Here is a 9176-nt window from a genome sequence, read left to right on the forward strand (position 1 = left end):
TACATAAGCTCACCCACATACGATGAAAATAACTTTAATTCTTGGTCCTTGCAAAGGTGGTGCACAAATAGTTACAGTTTCATGGAGGCCTAAATAAATATTTGGGAAAAAGTATAAACCCGCTCGTTAACTGCACTCTAACCAACCTGTCGGTGCTTATTATTTGCTCAGTTGCTGTATAATCTTGACTGCAGCTCTGAAATCCTTTGGAAGCATTTCTAAATATACACACCTCTCAACTTGGACATTTTAGGTGAGTGAAAATAGCGCATCACTGGTTGAGCCTCTGGCTTTTCCTTGACCACTTTATTTTAAAAATAGCCAGCCGTTGACTTATTTTACATAGTTGTACATGGAGTACTACAACTAAACTGTTGTTATAATTTCCGAGGTGCCTGATCTTGCAGTTTTACTCTGGCATAAAAAAATCGTCCCAATCTCAAGAGTGGTTTGGTGGGTTGTTTTTTGTTTGTTTGTTTGTTTGTTTGTTTTGGGGGGGGGTTGGGTCTTAACGTTCAAACCTTACAGCTCTAAGGTCTAATCCAAAACCCATTAATGTCGATATGAGCCTTTCCATTTACTTCAATGGGCTTTGGATCAGACTCACGATGAGCTGCTAGGGCAACGGAACTGAAAAGCGCTGGAGAAGGAGCCCGGGGATTCTAGAGAGTCAGTCAGTCAAAAACTAGATCGCAGGACACTAGTCTGACTGCGACTGAAGATGGAGCAGTCAGCGTTTGGCATGATCAGATTGATGAACAAAAAATACAATGAAATCTCTAAGCCACACAGCCTGAGCGGCCGAGACAACAAGGTTTGGTATTTGGTGAATGATGTATAGAAGAAACACGGCTAGAGCTGTTACAAAAGGGAGGCCTAGTGAGAAATGCCAGTACTTCCTGCACACAGAGAACCAGTTCAGAGCATGCTGCTGCTTCTGAGTGGCAGAGGCCTCCTCATGACCATATAACACAGGGGACAATGTCATCTTAAGTGTGCACGTGTCAAGCTCCTTCGGGAAGTTATAGGCAGCATGACTGTCAAGCTTCTTGTATCTTATGGCTTCAGGCTGCCCCTGCAAGCAGCTGAGTACAGCAAGGAACCAGAGGAACTCCAGAGCTGTCCCTAAGCAAAGCAAGGAGTTGGGGCCCAATCAAGCCCCTGATCTGAAGTCACTCACAGGGTGGCGGAGGTCGCATTGGCAGGGCTGGTAATGAAGTCAATGAAGGCCATAAGAACTGTGAGCCGGGAAAAGGCTGGCATTGCCCTTTAAGGAATGGACCACGGGAGCACTTAGAGCGCTTTCTCCCCTCGTGTTCCCGCTGTCTTGTGGGGCTCCCCCATCCCCTTTGTGGAGCACCCCCTCCTGACCCTCTCTCAGCCTTTGCCTCGTGACCTTTGGAGTGGGACTAAGGGAATACTTCCAGCCCTCTGTCTCAGGAGGGGGAGCAGCTCTTCCTTTCCAGCTGGAGCGCTCTGGGGTGAGCTGCTCTTTTAAGGTCACAGAGTCCCTCTCACTTGGCTGCCTCACAGTGACCTCTCAGCAACTCAACCAGCAGCTGGGGAAACAAAAGGGAACATTGGAACTGGCTCCCCTAGGCCTGGTTTCCATTGAAATTCAGCTCTGAAGTCTCTGACCTGCCTTCCTCCCCCATCTTTGATCCTTGTCTCTCGGATGCATCCACTTTAGTCAGTGCTCAGTGCAGGGAATACTTCAGTTACTATATTTAAGCTTAATGGCGATGTTCACCACACACACAATCTGTTCATTATTTGCTCCCATGATGTAGAGGTTGCTATTGGAGTTGGTGACACTTGCCTCTGAAGAAGTGAGGTTCTTACCCACGAAAGCTTATGCTCCCAATACTTCTGTTAGTCTCAAAGGTGCCACAGGACCCTCTGTTGCTTTTTACAGATTCAGACTAACACGGCTACCCCTCTGATACTTTACCCCCCACCCCCTTTGTCACCCTGCCCAGGCAGGTTACTGGGACCAGCACATAAAGTCCAATTTCTTCCCAGCACTTCGGCATGTCAGAGAGGGCAGGTTCCAATTGCTTCCTTGGGATTAATCAGAGATCAAGGCCTATTCCAGGGTTAAAATAATTAACAACAACTGAAAACGCCCAAAACCTGATTCTCCTGAAGTAATGAGGTGCTGGCAGTTCTCCTAAGGAAACCACAAACCACATCATTTACCCACACTGAGTAAGGGGGAGACAATCAAGGGATTTTAACTTCACAGCCCCAAAGTTCCATGTTCCACTAATTATTTCCAAGATTTTAACATAAAAATGCAGTCAGCAGAAATAAAATAAGCAGAGAAAAGCCAGTCCTTTTGACAGGTGGAGAGAATCTGTTCTTCTTGGAAATTTGGATCCATATTCAATATCTACAAAGTTCAGGGTATTTGGATCTGGGCTTTTGGTTTGGGCCCATCCCTCCTAACAACAAAGATAATGGTGGAAATTAACAAAGGATGCTGTATGAACCCATTTACGGGGCGGGGGGGGGGCACGGATTAACTGCTGGGGGTGTAGGTTATTATAAGGGGGAAAACAAGAACAAGAAAAAGACTTATCCAGAGAATTAAAATAAGCAAAAAGGAGCAGATTCCTTCTCTCTCCCAGGCCTCTGAGAGGGCAAACTCTGTTCTCCCCTCTGGGTCAGCACTTGTCTGAATTTCTTCAGAGTGCAGAGAGGTAGGTATGAAGTTCACTCACTCCTCTCCTGGACCAGCAGGGGGCGTCCAGCTCTGTGGCACAGTTCCCATCTCTAATTCAGAGATAGTGGTATTGAGTGGTTCTATTTAGGGACTGTTCTTAACCCAATATTCATGTCAAACTGATCATTTTGTTTCAGCTAAATGTAATCTTTAATGGGCCTATTCTAGGAAAGGTAGAGTAGAGGGAATAAGTCCATATACAGACTGAGATTAGTTTTCATTTTGGGAGCATGCATTTTTTTGGCATTGGGAAATGGTAAGAAAAGAGAAGAGCATGGGTAGTTGTGGTAGTTAAAGCAGCAGGACCGGGCATCAGGGTTCCTGGGTTCTAGTCCCAACTCTGGAAGGACAGTGTTGTCTAGCAGTCAAAGCAACAGACAATCTAGAAGATCCTGCATTCTCTCTCTGAGTTTACAGTAAACAAGCGGCAGTAAAGACTGCCAGAGAGAGAGGCCCCACCACTATGCAAATCCTTTTAATATCTTAATGAGTTAACAATTTGCCAGATTCACTTATCTCAGTTGTAATAGGCTCTCTCCAGATGGACTTTATTCAAAGATTGTCATGACCCAAAACGCAGTTGATTTCTGTGCAATCTGCTAGTTACAGAATGACCCAACTATATATGCTCTATAAATAGTTTACAAAAAGGAAGCGGACCTAGAGATTTTCATCTACATAATGCAAATAAGGGTGGCCTAAAGGTTGGCGACATGTGTATCTCAATACTGTTTAGGGACCTCATCCAATATTTTGTCTTCTGCGGGAATGGGATTTCAAACTATAGTTTGGTTTCCTCACATCAATCTCCTGTAATTTCCACTTTTTGTATGTTCCTCAAAAAGATGAGAACGGTGACAATCTACACAGACCTCAGTATCTGCTGTAAAATCTCAGGCCAGTTTTTAAATGGGTCAATAGAGATGCATTTCTGTGGTGGAGTTTTGCAGAGCTAGATTTAAATTCACCTGTGGGCCAGCAAGATCTTGAGAGGTGTGTCAAAATGGAGCCATCCAAAATCAGTACCCACTTTTGAAAATATTGGCCTTTGCAACTTGGTCACACAGGAATGACAGAGCAAAGAATCACACCCGGATAATCTGCCTACTTGACTTGTTCTTGCCCCATGGTCATCTTTCCTTCAAAAGACCTGGAGTCAGTTCCAAATGTGGATCACTATTTTGTGTCTTCTAGGGTGAGATTGTCAAAAGCACTCAGTGCTGGCCTAACTCATGTCAATGAACCACTGCTTTCAATAAGAACTGGATTAGGCTAAAAGTGAACAATTTTGAAAATCCCACTCTTACTGACAAATACTAGAGCTGGTTAGAAAATGCAGGGAGGGGAGATTTCAATGACAATGAAAATAATTGTTTTCTACTGAAAAATTTGACTTTTAATCAAAAACCTGAAACTTTTTTTTTTTTTTTTTTTTTTAAGTTTTTGTAACTGGAAAAACCAAAATATTTCCAGATGAAAAATCAAACGTTTTTTGTTTTTTGCTCAGATCAGTATAGCTTTTGGTTTCCAATGAATAATCAGAAATGTTCAACAAAAACAGTCACCTTCTACACCAAAATAATAATAATAACTTAACTGAAAACTCAATTTCCCATCAAATTAAAATTGACAGAAAATGTTCAACCAGCTTCACTAAATATTAAGTCACTCTAACCCATTATTGGTCAGTAGTCAGCAGAGGAGGTTTGTTTTGTTATAAGGAACATTCAGTCTCTCCTGACTTTTCAAGAATCTGGTTGTCTATAGAATCACTGCTCTTTGGAAGCTGCACATCACATTTCTGGCACGAGGTATGACTTGAAAACGTATTGCCGTCTGACTCATTGAAAAGCTACATTGCAAAGAAGGCCAGGCAGCAATTTTTCATGGTTAAATAAAGTGAATAGACATGGGGAAGATAACATCTTTTTACTTGTAAAAGAAATGGTCAGCTGCTTATGACAAGGATCTATGGGATACAAGGATCCTTATTGAGTAATGAATGGCCACTATTATTGCAGCAAAGAAACTCAGATGAACAAAAATAGATTTAATACTGGTATTATGATGCAATCACCAACATGGTTTTAGAAAAATTGCAGTATTATTGCTAGGGATAGTTTTGTTTATTTTATCAGGCGTGTTATGTCCATTATAATTCCTTCCCTGCCTCCCCCATTTTCATGTGGTTATAACTTTATTTCACAATAGTGGTAAACTTTTATGGCTACCTAAAACATTTTTGGAAATTTTTAGCAGTCATTTGAGTCAGGTTGGAAAATAAAGTGCCTGAATAGGTGTAGAGTGGCTGTGTTACTGAGGGACTCTTAATGTCTGCATTTCCAGACATTGAAAAAATATTTACTGAGTAATTTTAATATTGTGTTTCTCCCTAATGCAATGTGGAAATGGTTAGAGCAGTGGATTGGAAGCCAGGACATCTGGAGTCAATTCTTGGCTCTGCCACTGACTTGCTGAATAACCTTGGCTTAATCACTTCATCTTTCTCTACCTTCTCGTATGCACAAGTAAAACAGAGGTAATAATAATAATACTTACCTACCACAGAGATATCCTGAGACGTTGTTAAGGATTGCAACATACTGCAAGAATCTTGGATAAAAAGATTCCATATAAGTAATATATAGTAATTGGATATGGTCACTGATTTTTATTTGTATATAAATCTAAATGTTAAAGAAATGATATCAGTAAACAGCACCTTGCATTAATGATGAGCAGCAAAAGGAATATTAGAAAGAGGCTGGGTCACATTGTGTATTAGGGTTCCATTTATACAAAGGTTACTAAACAGTTAACATTATACTCCTGTTACAGCCATGAGTAGTATGTGTTATAGATGGTTATAAGCACATCAGTAGAAGGTGTTAGGCGTGGTTTTAAGTTATGGTTTTATAAACTATAGACCTGTTGGGCTCTATAACAATCTATTAATCATTCATTAATCCTTTATAAATGGAACTTTAACACCAAGATGGATCAGATTCATTAGAATGTGATGTAACAGGGCAGTAGAGTTTCCAGGATTATACAATTGAAATAGGGAAAAATTTAACTGAGGCAGGACACAATCCCCAATTATTCTGTGCAATTATTCTCACTCCGTGATGCCATGTGGTGCATTGCATAGGCTTCTTCAAACAATGCTTTGAACAGGGAAAGCAGCCAACCAGTCAGGCACAGAATGTGCTGCTGCTACTGATATTCTGGGAGAGTTTTCAATCTCTCAAGCAAGTTGGTGCTTATTGCTCCGCTAATGTGTTATACCAGTAGCTGCAGGAGTGGCCATTGTCCATAATTAGCCGGAGATTGGATTGTTCTAGTACATCAAGGTGCCACAATGGCACAGATCAGATTGAACAATATAGGAAAGTCACCCATTTATTGACACACTAGAGTACATTACAAAACAATCCACCACCTTTATGGAACGGCCAATGCAGCTCTAACATCAAGGATTTGCTATTGCACACCTCTTTCCATAGTGAACACACAGGGTCGACTCCAGGGTTTTGGCCGCCCCAAGCAGCCCAAAAAAAAAAAAAGCCGCCATCGCAATCTGCAGTGGCAATTCGGCAGGAGGTCCTTCGCTCGGAGCGGGAGTGAGGGACCGTCTGCTGAATTGCCACCGAATAGCTGGACGTGCCGCCCCTCTCCGGAGTGGCTGCCCCAAGCACCTGCTTGCCAAGCTGGTGCCTGGAGCCGGCCCTGTGAACACGAATGTTCAAAAACCAACAGTTAGTCTGTTAAAGATGCAATTTGTCTGCCTTTATTTTAACAAAAAAGACACACCCTGGCTGGTTTGATTTTAGGACTTGGTCTTGCATTTACATTAGACTCTAAAGCCAATTCAGGAGGCTTTTCCCCCACAACTGATTCCTACCCCCCATCCCTGATGCAAAAAAATCTTTAGCAAAGGCTTTCACCATGTTCTGAGGTTTCACTCTTTAGAGCAGAGTTGAGCCTGTGCTGGAACACAAGATCTGAAACTGCCAAAACTTGACCAAGAGTGATCCAGCCCTGGATTCATAGATTCTTTTGGGGGCCAAAGCCTCAGTGATGTAAATCAGCATTGCTGTGAATTCAATGGTACTACGCTGATTCACACCAGCTGAGGAACTGGCCCATACTCTTTAAGACCAGAAAGGCCCATTCTGATGATTTAGTCTCACTTCCTGCATAACGCAGGCTGTAGAATTTTATCCAGAGCTCACGGCTCAAACCTATCTCTATAGTCAAAGAAGAATTCTTCTCTGCTTTGGAGGGAAATCAGTTTCAGCCCTGAATCCATATTACACTCTGATCTGTTTCTACTGGAATGCTTTTTTTCTCACTTGTGCATCTTATACAGTGATTTATTTGCAAGGAGAAAGGAAAACTGTCCTACTCCTTTCCCTAGCTCTAAACAAACAATCACCACCCAACCAGGAAAGACATTTTCTCTTCCTTCATAGATTCTCCTGTGGGTTGAAAGCTCATTTGCTAACTAAGGGCTCCATCCTGCATAGCATATATAGTCATTCCCACACAGAGGCCGACTGAAGTCAGTGGGACTGTATGGGAAGCACTATTCATCTAGAGATAACTGTTTTCAGGAGCAAGCCCTATATCACAGCAAGCTATTTACCATGGTCCTGCACCTTTTAGGACTTCCTCTCTCATTCAGGAGTTCCACACCAAAAAACCCCACTGATCTCCTAGACGGTAGGAAGCAATATTAGCTGCTCAGTGTCCAACAGAAAGAACCTTGAACGACTGCAGCTCCATGAGCATAAAAGCAGGGTAGGGCCAAGGCTGTACTAGAAGAGGGATTTCAAACAGAGCACTGGATTTGCTCCTGAGAGGGAACCGCAAAAGTTTTGTGCCACCTTGTCATCTGACATCACATTGATCCCCAAAGAATCAGGCTCTGTCAGCATGTGTATGGTGTTCTAGCCCAGGTGAGAGAATGACTCTGTCTGCACAACCCATTCAGGCTAAAAACCCTGATGCTGCCACATCTGAATGCTGTTCCTTCCCCATCCTCTGTTGATGTCACTGGCAAACATTTTGGGCTAGGAGCCCGCTGCGTGGGGAAAGGCTGGTTTCCATGCCCAGCACGGCAACCAGAAACATAAGGCCATCAACTCCGATTGCAGCACTTGATCTAAAGCATTAACGTTGTAAGAAGGAATAAGAAGACCTGTTCCTAGCATGGATTTCTATAACAATTTGTACCCGGGAATGCAAGCAGCAGACATAACCTAGCACTGACATAAACAGAGTGCAATTCTCTTTGCTTTGCCAATATATATTTACTCAAGGCACTGGAACAAGACGATACGCATGCTTGATGCTGAAGAAAAGCCTGTTTGTGCCTATTACACTGGAGACATTGTACAAGACCAGATTCTGACACCTATACTTGGATTAGATAGTACCTTACTCTACGGGGTAATATCATTGAAATGAATGGCACTTCTTGTGGAACAAGGAACTACTCAACACAAATATGGGTGGCTGAAGGGCACTAAATAAAAATTCCTTTCCCATATGGCTGCTCAGCAGTGTAAACTTGGATTATCAGCCACTAATTTTGCCGCCTGGGGGAGAGGGGACAGCTTTGACATGACAAGTAAGCCAAGCATTCGTGTAAAGTTTGCATTCAGCAATTAAGGGTACTCGTGTGTCTGAGGCAATTCCTCCCATTTTAAGCCCCATCTTGGGTCTAGGCTTTAACTGGACCAGTTTAGCATGTGTTGAAGTCTACACTGTTTTTTAGCAGGTGTTAGCTAACGCACGAACAGCACACCTTGGAATCCTAGTCCGGGCAAGGCCTGGAATTCCACTTCTGCCCTCTGCCCACAAACCAGATCATCATCCCTGGGGCTGATTCTCCACCCCATTTACCGCCACCGATTTCAATGCACTGACACCAACATACAGTGTAATGCAACAGAGTGTAATGCAATGTCATCAAGCCCTGTGTTGGGTAACAAGAAAAACCAGCCATGCTGGGAAGAAGATGGAGTTCACCCACTGGTTATTTGGCAAGTTCACATCCTGTGACTTTTCCATTTAAGTTGCCTTAGAAAGAAAGAGTTGATATTTAAAGGACCATGCAGGAGCGGCGCCAGGGTTTTTGGCTCCCTAGGCGGGGGTCCTTCCGCGCTCCTGGTCGTCGTCGGCAGTTCTGCGGCGGGGGGGTCCTTCCGCGCTCCTGGTCTTTGGGGCACTTCGGCAGCGGGTCCCGGAGCGAATGAAGGACCCGCCGCAGAATTGCTGCCGAAGACCCAGAGTGCGGAAGGACCCCCCGCTGCCAAATTGCCACCAAGGGTGGCAAAATGCCACCCCCCCCCAAATCCTGGTGCCCTAGGCAGCCGCCTAGGTCCCGCCTAAATGGAAGCGCCGGCCCTGGGACCATGACATGTATGAAGAGGACTCAATGATT

Source organism: Trachemys scripta, chromosome 18, assembly GCF_013100865.1.
Source record: "Trachemys scripta elegans isolate TJP31775 chromosome 18, CAS_Tse_1.0, whole genome shotgun sequence".
Classification (NCBI taxonomy): domain Eukaryota; kingdom Metazoa; phylum Chordata; order Testudines; family Emydidae; genus Trachemys; species Trachemys scripta.